This window comes from Pelodiscus sinensis, chromosome 2 (assembly GCF_049634645.1).
Source record: "Pelodiscus sinensis isolate JC-2024 chromosome 2, ASM4963464v1, whole genome shotgun sequence".
In the NCBI taxonomy this organism is placed as follows: Eukaryota; Metazoa; Chordata; order Testudines; family Trionychidae; genus Pelodiscus; species Pelodiscus sinensis.
Window position 1 is genome coordinate 164,983,171 of NC_134712.1, and position 25,056 is coordinate 165,008,226.

General features: G+C 41.0%; 1 protein-coding gene across 3 annotated transcripts in view; it reads right to left on the reverse strand.

Moving 5' to 3' along the window:
* Positions 1 to 25,056, reverse strand: part of HECW1 (HECT, C2 and WW domain containing E3 ubiquitin protein ligase 1) — a 346,449-nt gene that overhangs the window by 256,063 nt on the left and 65,330 nt on the right. For 2 of the 3 annotated variants that reach the window (XM_006124096.4, XM_014574083.3), the window contains exon 2: positions 15,356 to 15,582. The exons of the other annotated variant lie outside the window; for it this stretch is intronic. The gene's annotated coding sequence lies outside the window, so the exon portion shown is untranslated. The remainder of the gene's footprint in view (positions 1 to 15,355; positions 15,583 to 25,056) is intronic. 3 annotated transcript variants of the gene reach the window in all.

Consider the following 25,056-nt stretch of genomic DNA (forward strand, 5'->3'; position numbering starts at 1 on the left):
TAGAAATTCTATAAAGAAGATGCTCAGATTGAAAGAATTTCGATAGGCAATAGTCAACCAGATTTCCATTTAAGCCACCCATATATTTGTGGAGCTACAAAGGAAGTTAATTTCAGCGTCCTGTACTTGCATTGACTTAGTATCAAACACAATTAAAAGGCACAAAAAACACAACTGCATTCCGATTACACGTTGTCCAATATCAAGGTAGAGAATGATGATAAGGAACCACTACTTTTCCTGTAAACTATAACCGACTATTCAACCAACTTATATCTTAGGAAAAATTTAGCGACAAATAACCATGAACTACTAAACTTGTAAAGCATTATTAAATCATAATATGGGACAAATCTAGCTGTCCGCACTCAAGCAAAATTTCTAAATTGCACAATATGCCCCAATAAAATGAATATAATTTTCAAGATCCTACAGTACAAGAAAATTAGTAACATTTTAATTAACACTTAGTCATGGCCACCACATTTTTATAGCTTTGTTTTATTACTGTGGAAGAATGAAGACACAAAAATGGTAATAATCTCCCATAACTCTTTAATCTGTGCATCTCTTGCATCTGTCACCCTAAAATTCACACTTATTCCTATTTTTCCCCAGGGGGCTCAAGAATGACTCAACGTTTGCAAGTTTCCATAGGCAGACAAATTCCATAACAACATAAACAAAAGCGCCTTGGCACACACCGAAAGTACTACCATAAAAATGTTAATTCAGCATATGACAAAAATGAACAAGAGAAGGAAAACAAATGAAAAAAGCTAAGAATTCAGCAGGAAACAAGTTTTCAGACATCCTTAATTATAAAATAATTCCATTTGATTATATTTCACTTATGTTAGAAAACTAGCTGCCAAAAATATATGACAACAAATGCAACAGGAAAAAAATAAAAAGAACAGATTCTGCCCTGTCTTCTGCTCACTCTTCTCAAATGCCCCTCATTGGCAGGCTGTAACTGGATATCCCTGCAAATCCTTGGATATCCACTGTGTATCTGTGGATGTTGGTATGGATATCTTCAGCTCATTTTCATAGATATGGATAAAAATTTTGAATCCATGCAGGGCTGTAGATGTATCTCAATTTAATCCCAACTTTTCCTACATTCCAATACAATTTTTGTGTATTCTCTCTTTTATTGAGAAAATTATTTACAATGGAAATGAAGTAGGATGACTCCACTATGTTTAGAGATCAATATATTTATCCTCAAAGGAGTGAATCTCATAGTATTTTAAGTTTCCTGCATTAATAATTTTTGTGGCTCTCATTTTGTGTCTTTATCATCCACTGCATCCCAGATTTGGTACTGGCATTTGATTCGTCTTTCTCCTCCCCTCCCCCCCCCCCTTTGTCTTTTATTTCTAGTTTGGACATTTTCAGGGTTAGGACAGTGTTTTCTTATTTGCCTCTACAACATCTAATATATTTGGGGCGCACAACTCCAATATAAATAATTCAAGATAATATTACTGCAGGCCTAGATTGTGACATTACAATCTTGCCTATAAGAAGTGTGATGCTCTGGGGCAGCCTGTTTGGGAGAGATCCACAATGCTCTGAGGAAACAGAAAACTACATTAGGTCTATTCTTAGACCAGTGTACGCTTCCTGAAATGTCAGCATAACTTCACCGCCAGGCATATTAGATGGGGGAGAATCCACTCTGCCGCCTCCTTGTTCCCTTCCACTTACTTGTGTGAGGAGGTTGTAGCCCCTCTGTGGATCCTGCTACTCCTGTAGCACTGAAAGCACTGGTGCAAGACAGTAAAGGGATGGGGACTATGCTTTTACCAACTTCTAACAGCATGTAGGATGAACCACAACCTGGCCCTTAAATGATGTACCCCTGATAAGAACCAATCCTGCAAAATTGGAGCTAAACATACATGGCACTGTGTAGGACTGGGCCCCTCGTGTTGTTTGGAGCAGCTGAGTGGCAACAGTGTTTTCCCACATAGAAAAATCACTAAATTTCTGTTGTCTTTGGTGAAGGTTAAAAAGAAAGCAAACACTGTTCTCTGTCAATCAGATTTTGAGAAATCTTATGTGAAATAGAAACAATCCATATTCTCAACCCACATTCCACCTCATGAGTTGTGCTGGCTATATTCCTAGCTGGAATTAGACCTTAGATTGCTGTGACCCAAGTCAGAGCCAATGTGGGGGTGGAGCTGGACAAATAATCCAGGATGCATAGACAGCTCCCTGACACCCCCATCTCCTGACTGTGCTGCACAGATCTTGGCCGCAGCAGATAATCTGACCTTGAGGTCTTAAACTTAATCAGCTCTCTCTTTCCCTGCCCCTCAAATTGCCTCTGAGCCAAGTGAATACATGACTCTAATGCTGAAAGGGAAAGAAGCCTTTACCAGTCAAACTGATATATGGTGTGTCCGACGCTACAGGGTGTGTGCAAACTACTGCAATTGGTATGCCATGATATGCATTACTTTGCTCTTGCTGAGATACAATAAATTCTCATGCCCAAAACATTTAGCCTGTCAGGTTTTGTGTGGAAAGAAAAATTTCTTACATTTTCATAGCTATTTTTTTGTATTACTAGCTCCCTCCACACTACTCCCAAGGATGATGTGCTACAGAGTTCTATACCACCGGCCCATCTCATTCTGCATTCTATATGAAAGTTTACAGGCTCATTTACTCTTCAGAAGAGATGACATCAATCTAACCATCCTAAGGCTTTAGCAGTGCTACTGCAACAGCATGTTGGGGGAAAATAGCTTCTCAGGCTGGATCTACACTAGAGGATGAGTTAGAATTAAGAGACGCAACTTCAGCTACATTAACTGCGTAGCTTAAGTTGAAGTATCTTGACTCAAATTTTGGTGCTATCCACCAAAAATTGAGGGAACACACTCTCCCTTCAACTTCCCTTACTCCTCATGGAAGCAAGACTACCAGCACTGATGCTTCCATCAGTTCAAATTAGTGTGTCTTCACTATACCTGCTAATTCGAATCCTGGAAAATTGACTGCGGCTGCTTTGATCTTATCTGTTGTAAAGACAAGGCCTCAAATATCTAGACCTTCAAAGGGATGAATTTGGGCTAAATAAGACTGGATTCACTGACATTTTGAGTTTTCCAAGACAGATTCTTCCTCTTACCCCTAATTCACCATTACCCCAGTACAGTCTCCCTGCTAGTTCTCCTAAAATGATTGTTGTATTCCTTCCATTACTGGGCCTGTGATTCCTGCCAAGCAAGGTAGCTTAGGTAACTTATTGGATGACTAGAAGGCACCACCCATTCACACCCACTGTATTGCTCTGCCTTTAACACACCAATGACGCTGAGTCCCCTCTGATTGTGGAGTCAGGAAGGATCCTGCCTTACTTACACTCTCAGCCTCTTCAGGATTGAGGTTATATGTTCTCTTTTCACTCATTTTCTGATCAGCTGGGAGAAGGGGAGGCAGATCAAACTGGTCAGTCATTTTAAAATGAGAAAATGGTAACCAGGGCTATCAATAATAGTATATTTTTACAAAATGAAAACAGACGCTGTCTTATGTCCTAAAGTGGTAGGATAACTTGCTGTCTGCTACTACTGAATACAAAACTCTCACCAGCCAGCCCCTATATAGTACACACTCCCCAAGAGGATATTACAGTCATATTCTCTTCTGATCTAAGTCAGGGGTTGGGCACCAGTGCTTAAGAGTTTGTATCTGCATTGTTAATTCATATTTATCATTTGTTTAATATGATTACCTTGTCTAATTTAATTTTATCATGTGGAAATCTATTAGACCAGTGTCTGGGTCAAGGTTAGACGGTAGTTAGAATTTTTCCTTCCAACCAGTCCATTAGTATCCTCCATGGCACCATGAGCACAGATGTTTATTTGATGAGGTTCACCCCTGTTCCCACCACTTGCTCCTTTTGTGGCATGAGGGAGACTCTGGCGCACGTTTACCTCAAGTGTGCCAGGTTACAGCCCCTCTTTTGGCTCCTCCAGAACCTCTTGAGGTTCTGGCTGCACTTCTCCCCTCACCTATTAACTTATGTGCACCCCATCTGAGGCCCCACAAAGTTGCAAGACCTCCTCATCAACCTCCTCCTGGCTATGGCCCACCTGGCAATTTACAAGACCAGGGAACAGAGGTTGGCTTAAGGAGAGGCCTGAGATCGTGGGGCCTATTTCTGCTCCTGTATCCATTCACGCATCTGGGCAGAGTTCCAGGGGGTGGCATCTACTGGCTCTCTCAAGGCCTTTGAGGAGCAGTGGGTGCTGTCCAGGACTCTCTGCTCAGTGTCCCTATCCAGTTCCCTTGTTTTAGCCCTTTGACCTCCATACCCATCCCTGTTTTCTCTTTATTTGTCCCCTGGAATCAGTTGGAGTTTAGGGCTCTTTGGATCCTCCCTGTAGGCTGGGGAATGGTCCTTTAAATATGGGCTGGCTTATGTCCACCCACCTCCCAGATCCCAATAGGAGCACCATTGGTACTTTTACCAGGAAGGAACGTGAGAGTGCTTGTGTTTCGGAATAATACAAAAAAAGCACTCAGCCAAAGTTGGAGGCAGGACCCAGGAGAACCAAAGTCTATCCATCAAACTCATAAGAAGAGTGGTACCAGAGGAGATAACCAGATAGAATAGAGGCATTACGTAGGGAAAATAATTTATTTACACTAATGCCCCTTTAAAGTGCTCTGGCAATGTAGGAAGACCTTAATGGGGGCATAATTATCATTCAGAGTGATGTAACTGGTCTGTCTCATAAACTAACCTACGTATTTTTGTTGCTGCTAAGATTCTGCTTCATCCTGCACAAAAGGAGGTTACTCACCTTTATCAGTAACTGACATTTTTCAAGATGAGTGTCCCTGTGGGTGCTCCACAGCAGCTGTCAATCCGTCCCAGTTCCACAGACCAGATTCTTCACAGTAGTACCAGGGGTGGCGGGCACATATGCACAGTCAGCAGGGCATGCAAGCACCATGCAGTGCAACTGTGCATGAGCAGCCACACTTCCCTCAGTTCCTTCTCTACCCAGAAACCGGCTCACAGAAAAAGAGGTCTCCAAAGTAGTGGGGAAAAGGGAGGGTAATGAAGCACCCACACGGATGCTCATATTGAAGAACATAAGTTACTGCTCCTCTTCTTCTTTGAGAGACTTCCCTGTGGGTGCTCCACCGCAGGTGACTTCAAAGCAATGTGTCCTAAGGAGGCAGGGATGTTGGATCTGGCAGGTAATCTGTAGATAAGACCGCGTTGGTAACCCTTGTTGAGAAGGGAAGTCCATGAGAAAGTGCATTGTGCTTCGCAAACGTTTGGTCAGAAGCCCATGTGGCTATAGCGCATATGTCCCTGAGAGGGATCTTGGGCTACGTCTAGACTGCATCCCTCTGTCGACAGAGAGTCATAGATTAGGCACGTCGAAATTGCTAATGAAGCAGGCATTTAAATATCCCATGCTTCATTAGCATAAACATGGCTTCCGCTTTTTTCAACATAGAGCTTTTTTGAAGAAAAAAAAAAGAGTCAGATCCTAGTCTAGACTGCCGGGTTTTTTTCGAAAAAGCTCCATGTCAGAAAAAAGCAGTGGCCATGTTTATGCTAATGAAGCACGGGATATTGAAATCCCTGCTTCATTAGCAATTTCAATGTGCCTAATCTACATCTCTCTGTCGACAGAGGGATGCAGTCTAGACACGCCCTTGCAGAGGTAAGCTACAGATATAGTCATGACCCTGGTAGAATGGGCCTGAATGGAGGTAGGTGGTATAATCTGGTTGTGCTGGTAGCATCGGGCTATGCAGTCAGATATCCGGTGAGATAGTCTTTGGAAGGATATCTCTTGTCCTTTTTCACATTCTGCTATGGATATGAAGAATACGGGCAAAGTTCTAAAAGGCCTCGTTCTGTGAATGTAAAATGAGAGAGCCCTGTGAACCTCTAGTGTATGCATCCTTGCTTCAAAGGTATTGGCATGAGGTTTGCTGAAAAATACAGGCAAGTGAATAGTCTGGTTTATGTGGAATGAGGAGTGCACTTTGGGGAGGAACAGGGGGTGGGGACATAGCATGACTTTATCCTTAGAAAAGGTGATATATGGAGGATCTGCCAACAGGGCAGTCATATGGTGGATGTAATTGCCACTAAAAATGCCATTTTCATAGAGAGGTGGAGAAGTGTGCAAGTGGCCATCAGTTCAAATGGAGGGTTGGTGAGGGCTTTTAAACCAAATGGAGGTCCCATGGCTGCTTTTGCAGAGTTACATCAGGATATAGTGACTGGAGGCCCTTCATAAAGTGCTTTGTCATCAGATGAGGGAAGATTGGGTTATCATCTATTTTTGTATGGAATGTGTTTATAGAACCTAGGTGCACCCTGATAGAGCTAATAGAAAGGTTGGACTGATTTAAGTGAAGGAGGTAGTCAAGGATGACAGGTAATGGGGCAGTCTCAGGACAGATGTTACGAGGGAGGAATATGTTTTATGTGTTGAGGCTGCACAACTGTGCAAAAGTACATTGCATACTTGGTCAGAGCACTGTAATTCTATGCCTGAGAGCCATCCAGGTACCAAGGCTTTAGATGGAGCCTAAGGAATCATGGGTGTTGCATCTGTAGGCCTGGATGGAGTATCAGCCTGGGGTTGCATGGCAAGGAGATTGGTGGGAACAGTACCTAAGGAAAGGGAACCAGGGCTGCCTGGGCCAGGCTATTAAAATAAATTTGGCCTTGTCCCTCCTTGTCTTGAGCATTGTGCAGAGGAGGAGGGGAATGGGAAGGAAGGTGTAGAAGGGATGACGGCTCCATTTGATGGTCAGAGAGTCCTCCAAAGAACTGCACAGGAGCAGCATAGCAGGCATTTTTTGTTGGCACTTGTGGCAAAAAAGTCTATCGGGGGTATCCTCAATGTACGAAGATCTCGTCTAGTATCCCCTGGTCTATCTGCCACTCCTGCTGTTGAGGTAGTGATCTGCTCAATGCGTCAGCCGTGGTGTTCAATGTGCCCGGTAGGTAACATGCACTGACAGTGATGCCATGGGAGAGGCACCAGTTCCACAGAGTAATAGCCTCTATACAGAGGGCATAGGAGCGGGTGCCCCCATATTTCTTGTAAAACATGCAGGTGACATTATTGGTGTATATCTTGACATGCTTGTGGGCTATCACCGGAAGGAAATGTTGGCAAGCTAGTCTTATGGCTCTTAGTTCCTGTACGTTTATATGGAGGGTCCTTTCTTTCAGTGTCCAGAGGCCCTGTGTCATAGAGTTTCCCATGTGCTCCCCCCAAACCGTGAGGGAGGCATCTGTTGTGATGACAATGGAGGGCTCTGGTGTTTGGAATGGGATTCCTATGCATAGGTTCTGTGTCTTTGTCCACCATAATAGTGCATTTTTCACTATGGGTGGAATGGAGAGAGCCCTGGTGAGAGAATGGTAGTTTGGCCTGTAGACTGAACTGAGCCAACCATAGAGGCACCTCATGGATAGATGTGCATTGGGGACCACTGGGTTACATGCTGCCATGTGGCCAAACAACTGAATGTAATCATGTGCCATGACCTGAAACATTACACATAGCTTTTGAACTAGGTCTCTGGTCTTCTTGAACCTTTCAATGGGCAAGGAAACTATTGCCACTGTTGCATCAAGCTGTGCCCCTATGAACTGTATGAAATGTGAGCACTGTCTTTGTTTCATTTATTAGTAGTCCCAAGGAATGGAAGCAAGTCATGACTGTATGACTATCATGATGGGACTGTGCCTCTGATCTGGGCTTCATCAGACTGTCGTCAAGAGAGGGAAAAATGATGTTGTTTCCTTAGGTAGGCAGTGACTACTGCGAGCATCTTGGAGAAGATCCTCAGTGCCGGGGAGAGTCCAAAGGCAAAACAGTGTATTAATAGTGGTGAGTGCCTAGAACAAAGAGGAGAAAGCGCCTATGAGCAGGATGAATGTGAACATGAAAATAAGCATCCTTGTAAGTCGAGAAATGAAAACTGGCTTCAGAGCAGGAATAATGGTGGTCAGCTTTACCATCTTGAACTTTTGCCTTTTTGTGAATCTGCAGAGTGCTCTAACGTCTACAATGGGACACTATCCACCGTTCTTCTTCTGACTTAGGAAGTAGAGTGTGTAGAATCCATTCCCCTCATACCTCTGTGGTACTGCTTCTATTGTAGGATTTCATCATGTGAGTGGTACCTGAAGAGAGATGGGTAGGTGGATGGGGAAGGAGGAATGGAGATAAAGGGGATAGTATATCTTGTACAGATTGATTGCAGCACCCATTTGTCAGATGTTATGTCCTGCCATGTGGTGTAAAAGGCAGAAGTTGATGACTGAAGGTTTAGACAGAGAGTAGTGACTCTGGAGCAGTGGAAGATATTTTCAGTCCCTCGACTGAGGCCTTAAATTTGCTTATTTTGTAGAGGTGGCTGGGTTGCAGCACTGGTTTGGTTATGTCTGTGCTGTTGCCTGCCCCAACCACATTGTTGCCAAGACTGGTGGTCCTGTCTCTCTTGATGGTAATTATATGAGGGATATCTGAGTCTTGGGTATGGTTGGTACCTAAATTGTTACCTTCTGGTTGCAGGTGTATGAATATTCAGGGAGCACAGAGTCGCCTTTGAATCCTTCATGGAATGGGGATTTGTTTTTGTTGAGAAGAGCTTCTCACCCTTGAACTGGAGATCCTCCACTGTGGACTGCATTTCCCTGGGAAATTTTGCAGAATTAAACCAGGAGGCTGTCCTCATGACAACCACCATGGCTGTTGACTGAGTGGCTGTATCAGTGGCATTGAGGGCAGCTTATAAGGCTGTACACAAAATCACATGGTCTTCAACAATCACTGCCTTTAATTGTTGTTTCTTTGTCTCAGGAATATTATCAATAAATGTATTAAATTTTGAATAAGTGTTGAAGTCATACTTGCTGAGCAATGCAGCGAAACTGGCGACTCTAAACTGTAGGGTGGATGAGGTATAGATCTTTCTACCAAAGAAATCTAGCCGCTTGCTGTCCCTGTTAGCAGGGTGGATTGTGGCTGACATTGTTTTCTTCTTCGGTGCACAGCTTTGACTACCAAAGAATTAGGTAGTGGCTCGGTGAAAAGAAACTCAGTCCCCTTCAGGGGATTGCAGTATTTCTTATCAGCCCTTTTGAAAGTGGGTGGTATGATTGCAGGGGTCTGCCAAATCGTTTTTGCAGGGCCCATGATAGCAGGATTTATGGGGAGTGTGATCTTTGCTGAAGGGGTAGCCTGTAGGATGTTGGTAAGCTCATGCTGGATCTCAGACTTTCTCCACGGCAATATTCAAATCTGCTGCTGCTCTTTTATAAAGGTCCTGGAAAGATGTAAAGTTGTCGGCCACCACTGGAGTTTGTGGCCCTGCTTCGTCTGGAGAGGATGATGAGTTGGTGTCAGGAGATGTAGCTGGTCCTGATTCACAGGTTTGCTGATGTGTTGCATCCTCCTGAAGCCTCTGAGGAGATGGAGACTGGGGTGGAGGGGTGATGTGCTGAGTGAAGTAGTCTTAGTGCTGATGAGTCTGCCTTTGGTTTCTTTGGTCCCACAATGGGCCCTGAACTTCTCAAGGAAGGCATGTTCTGGCCTCTATCCTCAGTGAGGGTTTTTAGTGCACACTGTTTAGCGATGCTGAGACATGGAGCAGTCTCAACTCTCAGTGCTGATTTCTCAGTTATGCACCACTTGGGCGACTGTGATTTCTGAGCTTCAGGGGGTAGCCGCATTAGTCTGTACAGGTTAAACTTAAAAAACAACAAATGGTCTGGTAGCACTTTATAGACTAACAAAACATGTAGATGGTATCATGAGCTTTCGTGGGCACAACCCACTTCTTCAGATGACTGGAGTTTTATGAGGTGATTTATGAAGAGAGGCGATGCATTCTTGGCAAATTTTTTCCCTTTGTCAGATTTCTGTTTTTCAGGCTATTGAGTACCCGATTGGAGGCAGGGTGCTGGGCTTTTTAAAGTATCTTATGGTGGAGATCTCTGTCCCTTTATGAACACACAATTCTTAGCACAATGGTGGCAATTCTTCTGCACATGACTCTTGCCTAGGCATTTAACATGCTTGGAGTGTCTGTCGGAGACAGAAATTGCATCATTTCGGGTAGAACAGCATTTAAATCTTGGTGATCCAAGCATTTCTGTCCGAACAGGGCAAAACTGGAGCAATGGGGGGAAACAAATTGGATACCAGTTTTTTATTTTTTAGGGGTTTTTTTTTGGAGAGGGGGAACAAACCTGGATGAGACCAATGAAAGGAAGCACGAGAAAAGGGTGAAAATGAACTACTTATCTACATAGAACAATGCTGAATGAAGAGCTCTGTCTTAAACAGGGGATGGTAAGAAGGAAATAAGGGGAGGGTGGCCGCACATGCGCGGCTGCGCCATGTGGTGCTCGTGCACCCAGCTTGTTGTGCAGGCACAGTCACCCCAGGCACTGCTGTGAAGAATCCAGTCTGTGACACTGGGACACACGAACACCCGCTGTGGAACACCCACAGGGATGTCTCTCAAGGAAGAATAAGAAGATTTACCACACACTTATAAATAGGAATGCCTCTGAGCATCAGAAAGATCTTTCTAAACATTAATAAAGGAAGCCTTATTTCAAACTCCAAGTAGATAAATATTACTATACCTATTTTACAGAGATTAGGGGGCCTACAGTTTAAAAAATGTCCACAAAATCATGATGTTCAACTTAAGAGACTTGGGACTTGATTTACAGAAATGTCTGAAGTTACAAACAACTTCAGTTGACCCTTTAATCTGTGGGTCTTTAGATTGGAAGGATCCTTTGGGCTGCAACTAGATTTTTTTTTCTGTGTTTATTCACCATACACACCACTAATTCTCAATAAAAACTAAAATAATAGCAATATGAAATATTATACATATAGGAAACGGCTTAATTAAAATTGCTGTGAGAATCTACATTCCTAGGTGGGTTTTTTTATTTGCCTGATTTTCATTTTGAATTTAATGTGTGCATTTAGTTCTAGAGAAAGGAACCAGAGTGACAGCCCTGGAAACAAAAGTCCTATGCATAGCCACAAAAAAATTATAAGAACGGCAGCATAAGCTGCCCCACACTGCTTTACCAGTGTGTCTCAGTGCTGATGTAGACAGACAAGGCAGACCGCATTTGAGCTTGTTAGGGTAGCTAAGTGTACAAGGACTGGGACTTCAAATGATATAAATTATCATAACACAGTTGATTTAAATGGGGAAATCACCAGCTAAATAGTTATCTTTGGTCCCGCTTCAAAAAAAGGCTGACAATGAGTTCTAGGTGTGATTTTTCTTGTGATGGAGACATTTGATTACTAGAAAAGGGAAACAACATCTTTTAATACAGACCACTGACTACTCCTGAAATAAGAGGGATCTGAATTGTGATCAGCCTACATCTACCAGTCTAGACTCATTTTGGGCATTAAGGGGTAATTCATCAGTGAGGAAAATTTCATTGCTACCTCATGTAGACACATGCCAGATGGTCATCAAGACGGATGTAGATGCTAGAAGTGGTGCAGTTTTCCCATATCATGTAATGTTTAAACATTACTAGGCATCCCATGTGAAAAAAAATCAAATAAAAATCACAAAAATTGCCATAAATTTAGAAAACCATAATTTAATTTTGACCAAAATTGGAAGAAACCTACTCAATATAATTGATAATGCAACTATATACTTTATACTGGTTAGGAAAATTTGGGACCTACTTAGCCCTAGCTGTTATGTTATATTTTATTCATTTTCCTGTACTCTTTTGCCTTCAGATAAAGCAAAAGCCTGTAGTCACACAACAGTATGAGCTTGTCTGTACCATGTAAATGTTTGTAAATATTTGTAAAAAGGAATGATTTGAGAAAAGATTTTTTTCTATCTGCTATTTTTATGAAATTATGCGGATAAGACCCTTCCTCCTAACTGTAAAAAATGTTTTCAGTGTTTTAAGATGCTCTGGCAGACTTTACGAACAGTACCCAATCACTCCAGCCACTCATAGGCTTACATTACCAAGGGGAAAAAAATGTAGGATACATTTCTGTTCTGGGAAATCTATGTAAGGGATATCTCCCAACTACTCATGGATTACACAGCATCAAAAAAGAGATGATGACAAGTATATGGCATTTAATGCCTTTGGAAAAGTTATTCAAATTGAGTTTCAATTTGCTCAGGTGAATTATGCTACATGGGGTTGTATGAATGTAGCAAAAACCTAACTTCTGGAGGAGGCTAGAAAAACTTCATTGCTTCATCATGCTGAGCACATTATCAGGTAGTCATCACCAGGTTATAGATGCTGTAAGTGGTACAATTCTTCAAAATCCCATAATCAATGCATAAAAGTTATTGAGTATTGTGACAGGGCTTAGCTCCCATCCACAGCAAGGCTAGCAAAAGTGCTCAGTTGTGCTTTACACCTGAGGAGGTAATTAATTGGCTCCCAACCAGGGGGAGGGTGGAATTAAACTGGTAGACTATAAAGGCTCAATTGTAAATTACTTGTTACCAGAATGAATATGTACCAAAACAAATAATGCAGTCTAAGTTAACAGAACAAGCTGTACACATTAAGGCTATGTCTAGACTGCAGGCTTCTTTCGAAAGAGGCTCTTTCGAAAGCATCTTTCGAAAGAGCCTCTTTCGAAAGAGAGCGTCTAGACTGCACGGAGAAATTTCGAAAAAGCGGCTTGCTTTTTCGAAAGAAAGCATCCAGTGAGTCTGGATGCTCTCTTTTGAAGAAGCCCTATTTACATTGAAGAACGCCTTCTTTCGAAAGAAGAACTTTCGAAAGAAGGCGTTCTTCCTTGTAAATTGAGGTTTACCGCCATCGAAAGAAAAGCCGCGTTCTTTCGAATTAATTTCGAAAGAACGCGGCTTGAGTCTGGACACAGGGGAAGTTTTTTCGGGAAAAGGCTACTTTTCCCGAAAAAATCCCTGAGTCTGGACACAGCCTAAGCAAAGAATGCTAATTAAACTTCCATAGCCATCTCTCCAAAATAGAATTGATGTTGGCATCACCCATCTTGAAATGCCATAAAAGCTGGATATTGTATTTAATTTCTGAGTGTCTGGGCAAGCTAATCCTTGTCAGAGCAGCAAGTGCAGATGAGGGCAATGAATAAAAGACTTTGACTAATAGAGTGTATGACAGTGATATAGTAAACTATTATGGTATCTTGTATTAGAGCAGAATGTTAGACTTCAAACAGGAAAAGATTCAAGATAGACAACTTTATTTAGCACTGCCTAAACGCCATTATTTCTCTCTGACTGCAGCGAGCCACTAAAGCAGGAAGCTTGTGCCTGCAAAGCAGTCCGCTTCAGGTATAATAAATTACTGCTGAATTTCTCTTCAGCTTGCAATCTCCTCAACTTATCTGATGAACTGTGGCACAAGAACATCCAACTATCTATTAGCAGCACAAAGACCATGTTACACCACTTGTTAATGCTATGATTGGTATCTGCAGCCTACAAGTTTACATTTATTGTTTACCGGGGGAGAGAGGAGCAGGGGCTTTTAATCAGTAGAGATAAAATGCAAACAAGCTCCTGTCCAAATTTGCTATAACTAAGTTTTTTCCTCATTCCTAAAAAATTCAGAATGCTTCCTGTTTGTACAAAATTGCTCCCTTACATTTCCAATGCCCGACGGTCGTGATACTTAACTACTTCACTGCTGACTAGCGGACAGGACCTAACATTCTTACTATTTCAATGGAAACACTGTGTCCCATTTTGAGTAATAAAGCCTTTAAATGGTCATTCACATTCTACTTCTGAACAATGTCCTGTTACTGGTTGGTATAGACCAGGAAGAATAAACCAGGGAAAGAACTGCAACTGTTCAAATCAGTTTCTTCCTATTCTGTTCCTGGGGCAGTGCAGGTAAATACTCCCTGTTATCCAAGAATAATCATAAGCTAGCCTTTGGTCTCTAACACTGATAAATACAAGTTTTTGTTCATTTCATTTAAAAATGACATTCACTAAATTAATCATCCAGTTACACAATACTTATCTATTTACACATTTTATTGTTTCTTTCGACTCTGACGCACTCATATTTCACGTCATACCAATACTATTTTAGACTAGCACAACTACTAGTAGATTCCATTTTATACACAAGCTTTATGTGTTTGGTTATTTGTAAATTGATGGAATGTCAATACATATTTTAATCGAAAAAACCTCTGGTGTACTCATTTGTGTGTTAAACGACTGATTAAAGAAAAAGGATCAGTATTCAAGCCGATGCCAAAATCTCCTCACAGCAGAACAGCCAAACACCACAGTAGAATAATACACTCTTAGAAAAAAACCTGCTTCCCAGAAACACAGTTCTCCTTTTCTTGTTTTAAAAACAGGCAGGAACTAATCCCCTTTTAATCATGTTATTACCTAGACAAGATAGTTTGCAGGTTTTGTTTTATTCTTAAATTCTTCCTACATTTATAGTACACAGAGAAACAAAATCCATAGGCAAGTAAGACATTCTAATTTGCAACATGTAATTATATAGCAAATCAAGGTATTTAAATATCCCACTACAAATAATTAGAAACTAGTGCAACTGTAACTAGGTTCACTGCAGACAAAGTGCATTTCCTTTTAAAGGGATACTGCCAAATGCCAAGTTTTAAACTCTTTATTGTGGAGACTCTATAGCAGGTATATGAAATAAATGTTCACAAGTGCCACATTAGTCCTTTTCAGGTGTTTAGAGTTTCATGCTTTCAAAAAAGTGTGAAGAATTTGTTTAGAAAATAAATAAAATGCAATATGCCATTGTCATAATTACATTCAGCATTTTCCAGCAGTTAGTATAAAGTGGAATCTGAACTACTAAAGTTTTCCAAAATAAGAATTAACTGTGGTAGCTGTGAGACATCTGTTGTCAAATATTGACTTTTTAATGAAAAAAACTAAAACAAGTAAAAAATTGTTCAAACATTCAAAAGTTCAATGAAATTGTTTTCCAGCTTTTTCAACTATCATATAAAATGTTCATATTTAAAAAAATCTAGCTTTAGAAAAGTATCTTTATTTGAAATAATCAAAAGAGTGAGAATTTTCTGCAAATATTTCAGAGGGACCAAAAAAAAATCGTTTTTCAGAATCTTCCATGGAATTTTCTCACCTTCTTTCTCTGATTTCCCTGACCCCTTTTTTATCCTCTTCCCCTTATCCTTTATTTTATTTTATTTTATTTATTTTACATTTTGCCATAATACACTATTTCTACTTATCAAGTATGAAGTCACACCTTTGATTATCTCTACTCATGACATACCTTAGGTAAGTTTGCCACCTGTCCAGGTTTTCCAACGATTGTCCCTTTTTTGAGGTAGTGGTCCTGGGAAAACTGTAAGGTGCTCAGTACACTCTGCAAGCTGTCCAGTTTTATTGGCTCAGGATCATCCCAGATGTCCTGGATTTTTGTACCTCAGAGGTGGCAACCCTAACCTCAGGCCTCACCTGACAGGAACCGGGTTTAATTTTCCTCTCATGGATTGGTAACTGGTTAAAAGATAGGAAACAAAGGGTAGGAATAAATGATCAGTTTTCAGAATGGAGAGAGGTAAAAAAGTGGTGTCTCCTAGGGATCTGTTCTAGAGCTATGCAATGTATTAATCTGTAAAAAGGATAAACAGTGAAGTGGTAAAATTTGTAGACAATACAAAATTACTCAAGATAGTTAAGTCCAAAGCTGTAAAGTGTTACAAAGGAATCTCATTAAACTTGGCAACAAAATGGCAAATCAAATTCATTGATGATAAATGCAAAGTAATGCACTTTGGAAAACAATCTCAACTATACATACAAAATGATAGGATTTAAATTAGCTATTGACAAGCCCAAAAAGAGAACTTAGAGTCACTGTGTTCTCTGAAAACATGCACTCTGTGCAACAGAAGAAGAAAAAAAAAGAACACCTAACGATGTTAGGAAGCATTAGGAAAGGGATAGATAATAAAACAAAATATAATTAATACCATTATACCAAGATATGCCATACCCATACCTTGAATACTGCATGCAGTTCTGGTTGCCCATCTCAAAAAAATATTAGAACTGGAATGCTAAAGAGAAGGGCATAAAAAATAATGCGGGATATAGAATAGCTTCCATATAAGGAGAGATTTAAAAGATTTGGATTTTTAAAGCTTGGAAAAGAGATGACTAAGAAGGAATATCATAGAGTATATAAATCCTGAATGGTGTGGATAAAGTGAACATGGAAGTGTTATTTACTGCTTCTCATAACACAAATACCAGGGGTCAACCAATGAAATTCATAGGCTAACACTTTAATACAAAAAAAAGGAAATATTTTTTTCATGCTATGCGCCGTCAACCTGCAGAACTCATTGCCAGAGGATGTTGTGAAGACCAGAAGTGTAACAGGGTTAAAAAATAACTAGATAAGTTCAAAGAAGATTGATCCATCAATAATAATTAGCCAAGATGGTCAGGGATGCAATCCTGTGCTTTGAGCATCTCTAGCCTCCAAGTGCTCAAAGTTTGGATTGAACAACAAAAAATGGATCACTTGATGATTATACTGTTAACTCCCTCTGAAGCCTTGGCATTAGCCACTGTTGAATGATGGACAATTGACATGACCCAGTATGGACATTCTTATGTTCCTAGATAGGGAAACAAGAAGACTTTTTATAAATACATTAGAAGCAAGAGGAAGACCAAGGACAGAGTAGGCCCACTGGTCAGTAAGGAGGGAGAAATAGTAACAGGAAACCTGGAAATGGCAGAGATGCTTAATGACTTTTTTGTGTTGGTCTTCACCGAGAAGTCTGAAGGAATGCCTAACATAGTGAATGCTAGTGAGAAGGGGGGAGGTTTAGAAGATTCAATAAGAAAAGAACAAGTTAAAAATCACCTAGAAAAGTTAAATGCCTGCAAGTCACCAGGGCCTGATGAAATGCATCCTAGAATACTCAAGGAGCTGATAGAGGAGGTATCTGAGCCTCTAGCTATCATCTTTGGAAAATCATGAGAGACAGGAGAGATTCCAGAAGACTGGAAAAGGGCAAATACAGTGCCCATTTATAAAAATGGAAATAAGAACAACCCAGGAAACTACAAACCAGTTAGTTTAACTTCTGCGCCAGGGAAGATAATGGAGCAAGTAATTAAGGAACTCATCTGTAAACACTTGGAAGGTGGCAAGGTGATAGGGAACAGCCAGCATGGATTTGTAAAGAACAAATCATGTCAAACCAATCTGATAGCTTTCTTTGATAGGATAACGAGTCTTGTGAACAAGGGAGAAGCAGTGGATGTGGTATACCTAGACTTTAGTAAGGCGTTTGATATGGTCTCGCATTATATTCTTATAAAAAAACTAGGCAAATACAACTTAGATGGGGCTACTATAAGGTGGGTGCATAACTGGCTGGATAACCGTACTCAGAGAGTAGTTATTAATGGTTCACAATCCTGCTGGAAAGGTATAACAAGTGGGGTTCCGCAGGAGTCTGTTTTGGGACCGGCTCTGTTCAATATCTTCATCAACAATTTAGATATTGACATAGAAAGTACGCTTATTAAGTTTGCAGATGATATCAATCTGGGAGGGGTTGCGACTAATCTGGAGGATAGGGTCATAATTCAAAATGATCTGGACAAATTGGAGAAATGGTCTGAGGTAAACAGGATGAAATTTAATAAAGACAAATGCAAAGTGCTCCACTTAGGAAGGAACAATCAGTTTCACACATACAGAATAGGAAGAGACTGTCTAGGATGGAGTATGGAAGAAAGGGATCTAGGGGTTATAGTGAACCATAAGCTGAATATGAATCAGCAGTGTGATGCTGATGTAAAAAAAGCTAACGTGATTCTGGGATGCATTAACAGCTGTGTTGTGAGCAAGACACGAGAAGTCATTCTTCCGCTCTACTCTGCACTAGTTAGGCCTCAGTTGGGCTACGTCTACACTGGCATGATTTTCCGGAAATGCTTTTAACGGAAAAGTTTTCCGTTAAAAGCATTTTCGGAAAAGCATGTCTAGATTGGCAGGACGCTTTTCCGCAAAAGCATTTTTTGCGGAAAAGCGTCCGTGGCCAATCTAGACGCGCTTTTCCGCAAAAAAGCCCTGATCGCCATTTTTGCGATCGGGGCTTTTTTGCGGAAAACAAATCTCTGCTGTCTACACTGGCCCTTTTGCGCAAAAGTTTTTCGGAAAAATACTTTTGCTCAAACAGGAGCAGCATAGTATTTCCGCAAAAGCACTGACAATCTTACATGAGATCGTCAGTGCTTTTGCAGAAATTCAAGCGGCCAGTGTAGACAGCTGGCAAGTTTTTCCGCAAAAGCAGATGATTTTGTGGAAAAACTTGCCAGTCTAGACACAGCCTTGGAGTATTGTGTCCAGTTGTGGGCACCGCATTTCAAGAAAGATGTGGAGAAATTGGAGAGGGTCCAGAGAAGAGCAATGAGAATGATTAAAGGTCTAGAGAACATGACCCATGAAGGAAGGCTGAAAGAATTGGGTTTATTTAGTTTAGAAAAGAGAAGACTGAGGAGGGACATGATAGCAGTTTTCAGGTATCTAAAAGGGTGTCATAAGGAGGAGGGAGAAAACTTGCTCATCTTGGCCTCTGGGGATAGAAGAAGAAGCAATGGGCTTAAACTGCAGCAAGGGAGGTTTAGGTTGGACATTAGGAAAAAGTTCCTAACTGTCAGGGTAGTCAAACACTGGAATAAACTGCCCAGGGAGGTTGTGGAATCTCCATCTGTGTAGATATTTAAGAGTAGGTTAGATAAATGTCTATCAGTATTTGGTCCTGCCATGAGGGCAGGGGACTGGACTCGATGACCTCTCAAGGTCCCTTCCAGTTCTAGTATTCTATGATTCTGTGATTCTATGTTTGTTCTTATTTCCATTGTAATGTTCAATAGTTACAAATGGAGACCAGAATCTTCTTGCCAGCTTTTTGCAAGAGATACTGAAAAGTTTCCCTCTTGCTCTGCACTTCCTACTATATCTGGGCTTACCAATCACGGATCTCCAAAGTGATATATTTGGCTCCTTGTCTCCGGTCACATCATTTGTCCGTCTTACATTAGGAGACACCGTTTCACAACTCTTTCCTGAACTCCACCCCAAATAGTGATATTTTACCACTTTGTGATGTATCCTATCTCACAGAACTTACCTGCCTCTCTCAAACCTGCCTGGCAGCACTTGGACCATCTCTGTAGCTACATTAACAGTAGCATTTGTCAAATGCCTATGCTTTTAGTCCTCAGTGACTATGTGGCACTCTCAATCCTGGCACCTATTTTCCCAATTACCCTTTGATTCTGCTCCTACCTATGGTCTCTGAGGGAGAGGTAGTACCCAGCGTGCATTTTATTCTAATGGTTCTCATTTAAAGGGACTGCTGCCATAACACATACTCTAAGATCTAGAATAAACCCCTGTGATGAATAAACCCCTGTGATGAGCTTATTCAACCTCAAACACCACTCAGCAACCAAAAGCAATTGTGTCAAAAGAAGATGAAAGTCACATGTTGGGAGAGATGAATGCTCTTTTTTCCCCTGGCAAAGTGAAAAGTTTAAACAGCTCACAAATGTTTCTGAACAGAGTCATTGAACAACTGGAACTATGAAAAATTATCATACTGGTTATGATGAATTACTCCTCAAGAATGCTGACAAATACAGTAAAGCATAGAGAAGAGGCTTTGCCAGGAACAAGTGAAGAAGTAACAGAGATGGGTGAGTGGCAAAATTAGATCCCTTATTTGCGAAAAAATCCAACAAAGGATTCAGGGAACACAATGCTGGTCAGCCTGGCCTCACTGGAAATGGCTAGAGGTAAGATTCTGGACACTTTGACCAAGAACACAATGTACTTTTTTGCAAGACTTTTTGTTGTGTGCAATGAAAAGAAAGTCAGTATGCTATTGATAGCCAAAACAGCATGTGAAATTAATCAGTTGGAGTTCTTTGGGGTATAAGTGAATTGGAAGATGGAAATAAAAAAGTGTAAATTCGGTGTTTGTGGTTTAGATTTGCTTATAATGTTGCCCTGTTCAAAAGATTGATTTACTCAGAACAGTGGGCCAAACTCTGCTTTCTCTGGTAAATTTGGCCCCCGCCCCTATGAATGTCAAACTCATCCAGTAAGAATAAGTGGAAGGATTCACTGTGCAAAGGAGGGGCCTAGATTCCTGAATGGTAGCATTGACTGAGACAATGAGAGAGGGACCAAAAATTACCCTTTCAAGGAAAATCAACTCTTCAGGGTGGAGATAAGTAACTGACCTGCTTGATGTATGTTGTAAAGAAATAGTATGGATGGCTGCAGTATTTAGGAAACAGTTAGGGTCATGCAGACGAACAACACAGCAAATGCATTCAAAACCATTTGAAAATGATGATGGCTCAATTTCATCATTCCTCTTACAGCAGTTTCATGACACCTTAAGTGCTTGATCTGTTCAGTGATAAACTTTATAAATTGCTGCAAGCCCTCTGAACACATGACTCCCAATAAATCAAATGGGAGTTTTGTTGTTCACATTAGCAAAAATTGGGTTCAGCGGGTAGCCGAGTTAATCTCTAGCAGGAAAAAATTAAAAAACAACAAATAGTTAGTTTAAAGACTAACAGAAATATAGATAGTAATGGAGAAGTAGCCGTGTTAGTCTGATCTTGCAAAAACAAAAGGAAAAACTATGTAGCACTTTAAAGACTAACAAAATGGTTTAATAGACCTATTAAACTAAGATCATCACCTATTAAACCATCTTGTTAGTCTTTAAAGTAAAACATATAAATGGTATCATGAGCTTTCGTGGGCACAGCCCACTTCTTTAGGGCAAAGATAAAATCACAAGGTGAAATCCTGTCTCTCTTGAAGTCAATGGGAGTTTTGCCACTGACTTAAAAATCAGACCAAGATTTCAACCACAGAGATTGCAGTGCAAAGAGCACAAAAGTCATTAAAAAATAAGGTACAAAGAGACTGGGATCACGAAACTGCAAACACTGAACTCAATGGGTGCATTTCTTTTGATTTCAATGGGATCATTCCCTTATCTAAAACACTCATGAACTCTGAAAGCCAGCTGTTTTTGTAACATCAATACAGGAAATGTTGCAGGAAAAGTCAACAACAACCAAAACCTACCAGAGTTTGGCAGACAGAAGTTACTACGGTAGATTAGTCCCTCTGCCATGTACATTGGCCAAACCACTCTCTACACAATAGAATAAATAGACACAAATGAGACATTAAGAAATGGTAACATACAAAAATCAGAGGGAGAACACTTTAAGCTCCCTGGACACACAGTTTCAGACTTGAAAGTTGCCATCCTCAAGCAAAAAGCCTTCAGAAACAGACTGCAACTTGAAACTGCTGAGCTGGAATTCATATGCAAATTTGACACCATGAGAATAGGTCTGAATAGTGACTAGTTCTCATTACAGTAAGTAATTTTCCTGTTTAGGTATTCTCACCTTCTTATCCACATCCACGCTGACTAAATTAGGTCTGAGGTAATACTCCCATCTCTGTACCCCTACTATCTGTTTCTTTCTCTTTCACTTCATGCATCTGACAAAATGAGTTGTCACTCACGAAAGCTTATGCCATAGTAAAATTGTTAATTTTTAAGGAACCACCAGGCTCCTTGTTTTTAGTTGTTGAGCTAGATGAAGAAACCATTGAGTCTGACTGTGCCCTATGTTATGCAGGGGGTTAGAGCAGATTATCGTAATAGTAACTTCTTGGACTTAAAATGTAAAAAAATTCAGAAAAATCTAAATGTTTGTAAGGCAGCAGATATGCTAAGAAGGAGTTACTATAAAGATTACAGAGGGAGAAAGTTTTCCAGTTAAAACACACTATTAGGAGACTGTGTATATACAGTCTATCCTAGTGCTGCCAACCACTTCGGCTACGTCTACACTGGCCCCTTTTCCGAAAGGGGCATGCTAATTTTACAGGTCGTAATAGGGAAATCCGCGGGGGATTTAAATATCCCCCGCAGCATTTAAATAAAAATGTCCGCCGCTTTTTTCCGGCTTTTAGAAAAGCCGGAAAAGAGCATCTACACTGGCCCCGATCCTCCGGAAAAAAGCCCTTTTCCGGAGGATCTCTTATTCCTACTTTGAAGGAAATATTCCTTTGAAGTAGGAATAAGAGATCCTCCGGAAAAGGGCTTTTTTCCGGAGGATCGGGGCCAGTGTAGACGCTCTTTTCCGGCTTTTCTAAAAGCCGGAAAAAAGCGGCGGACATTTTTATTTAAATGCCGCGGGGGATATTTAAATATCCCCCGCGGATTTCCCTATTACGACCTGTAAAATTAGCATGCCCCTTTTGGAAAAGGGGCCAGTGTAGACGTAGCCTTCCTGAGTAACCTTCAGCAAATTGCTTGACTTCTGAGCCTCAGTTCTGCCATCTGTCAATTTTGGATAATTCTCTTCTCACAAGGACCTCACCACAGTAAAAGGGGTGAATTCATTCAGACACACACATAGGGAAGGGAGAGAAGGGGCAGAAGCAGGGGAAACACATTATTAGGAACCCTTCAATGAACCTCATTCCACAGATGCTCACTGCACAGGGAGAATGTGGGGCAAGGGTGGGGAAGATGAGATGTAGGACTGGCTGTTACATCTAGGACGTTGCCCATTGGAGAGAGGTTGGAGTCAAAGCACTGTAGATGCTAATGTAAACCTAGTGGAACCAGTGTAGTAGTTTCAGTGCCACTCTGAAGTCTATGGGTATGGCTACGTTGCAGTTAGACATCTGCAGATGGCCCGTGCCAGCTGACCCAGGCTGCCAGGCTCAAACTAAGGAGCTTTTTAATTACAGTGTAGACCGGTGATAGGCAACCTGGGCTGCATGATTGTCATAACCAAGATGGTCTCTTGGGAAAGGGTAGCTTTCCTAACTGCGCTTGCGTAGCTAGAATTTGCGGTGTGTGCCAACTGCATCCAGCGCTTTGATTGGATTCAGATTGAGCACATGGCTCTCACAGTCAACATTCTGTGCTATCAACATACACGTCTCTTCACACATCCTTGCTTTACATGTGTGTCACTTCAGTAGTACCGATAGGAAAACCCACCAGTGAATAAAAACCAGCAGAATCTGGCAACACTGCTCATGGGCAGCTGTAAACAAAATGTCTCATGGGCCACACACAGAACCAAGATGGGCCACATGCAGCCCATGGGCTACAGGTTGCCCATCACTGGTATAGCCCAAGCTCTGGAATCCTCCTATCTCACAGGGTCCTAGAGTCCATGTTCCAGTCCAGGCCTGAATGTTTACACTGCGATTAAATAGCCCCTTAGCCTGAGCCCCATGAACACAAGTCAGCTTGGAGAGGCCAGCCATGGGTGTCTAATTAAATTGTCGGTATAACTTATGAGAATAAACTTCTGTTGCCACCCACCTCTGTGGGAGCCCCTTGTATCAAGTCCCACTACTTTGGTTGGAAATGAGGGGATAATGAGTTTGTTAAGAGCCTAAAATTCCTAAGTAGTATTATTATTATGTTAGAATGCTCTCTCTGAGTGAAATTGCACTAAAGTAATAGTCTGCTAGAAATTCACTGTGGCTTCCGATTTGCATGGCCACTACTCAGAAGTAGACAGTGAAGCAGATTGAAGGAGAGGCCCTTGACCCAGTGACATCTATTCTCCTCTCATGCAGAATAATTTATTTCTTCAAATCAGCACGTACAAATTTGTGCTGATAACTGCTCTAATTTATGCAAACTCTTATCTCCAATATACATGCTTATTTGATGGTATCTGCTATTGCTAAAGCCATTTGCCATCAGTTACGACAGACACTGCAGAAGGAATACCTGCAAAAGTTGGATTTTTAAAAAAATGTATTGTATGTGACTATAGCACGCTGAGGGCTAGAGTTTGGAACTGTCTCACAATATGAGTTCTAATTTTAATAGGCCCAAATTCTAAATGGGTTGCATGCAAAAATTCCTGTGAGAGTAAACTAATGAATACACAATTCTTTGTTGGTCCATGCAAATATTTTGTGTTTCCTTAGATATGTAAGGCCAAAGTAGTTCCTGGTAGGACTCCATTTATCAAATCTCATTCTGGAAGTGCTGTAACAAAAAATTATTTTAATCTCTTTCATTGTGTATAAAATGCCATCATCAAGAAAACTTGATCACAATTTATAGTTAAAATTTTGACATGATTTATCATTTTTCAACTACAAAATGTTATTTCTTTTCCAAACCTAATCTCCCTTCTATGATAATTTCTATCAGTATACATTTTAGATAAGTGTTGTATAAGCATAATAACACATCTAAAATAATTGGTAGAAACTGAACTTTGACAAATAAGATGTTTTATTATGATTATAGTGGGGTTTTGTGCTTACATTCACAGAACTCAAAATCCCTCTATATGCCAATCTGTGGCTTTACATATTTAATGCTGAAATGCCAGAGATATGACCCACACATTGCACCTAGATTTGAACTTTATGTACACTATGCATCTTAATCCATCATACACATACGTAAGAGAAAGCTACATTAAACAAATTACATCTACGTTTTCTTTAGAGCCCTGCACGGATACAAAATTTGTATCCATAGATATCCACATCTGTATACACAAAAATAAGCCGTGGACACCCACATCCATATCCGCAGATGCAGATACCTGTGGATACAAAGTGGATATCCACAGATTTGCAGGGCTCTAGTTATGATACAAAGAAAGAAAGAGTTACTCACCTTGTGCAGTAACGGTTGTTCTTCGAGATGTGTCCCCGTGGGTGCTCCACTCTGGGTGCTGGTGCGTCCTCGCGCCGGCGACCGGAGACTTTTCTAGCTGTTTCTGCCGCGGCGCGCAGGCGCCGTGGCGCCCTCTAGTGTTGTTCGAACTGAAGGGCGCCTGCGCGCGCGCGACTCCTCCGTTCCTTCTCTACCCACCAGAGCATCAGGCTCCAAGCAGGGG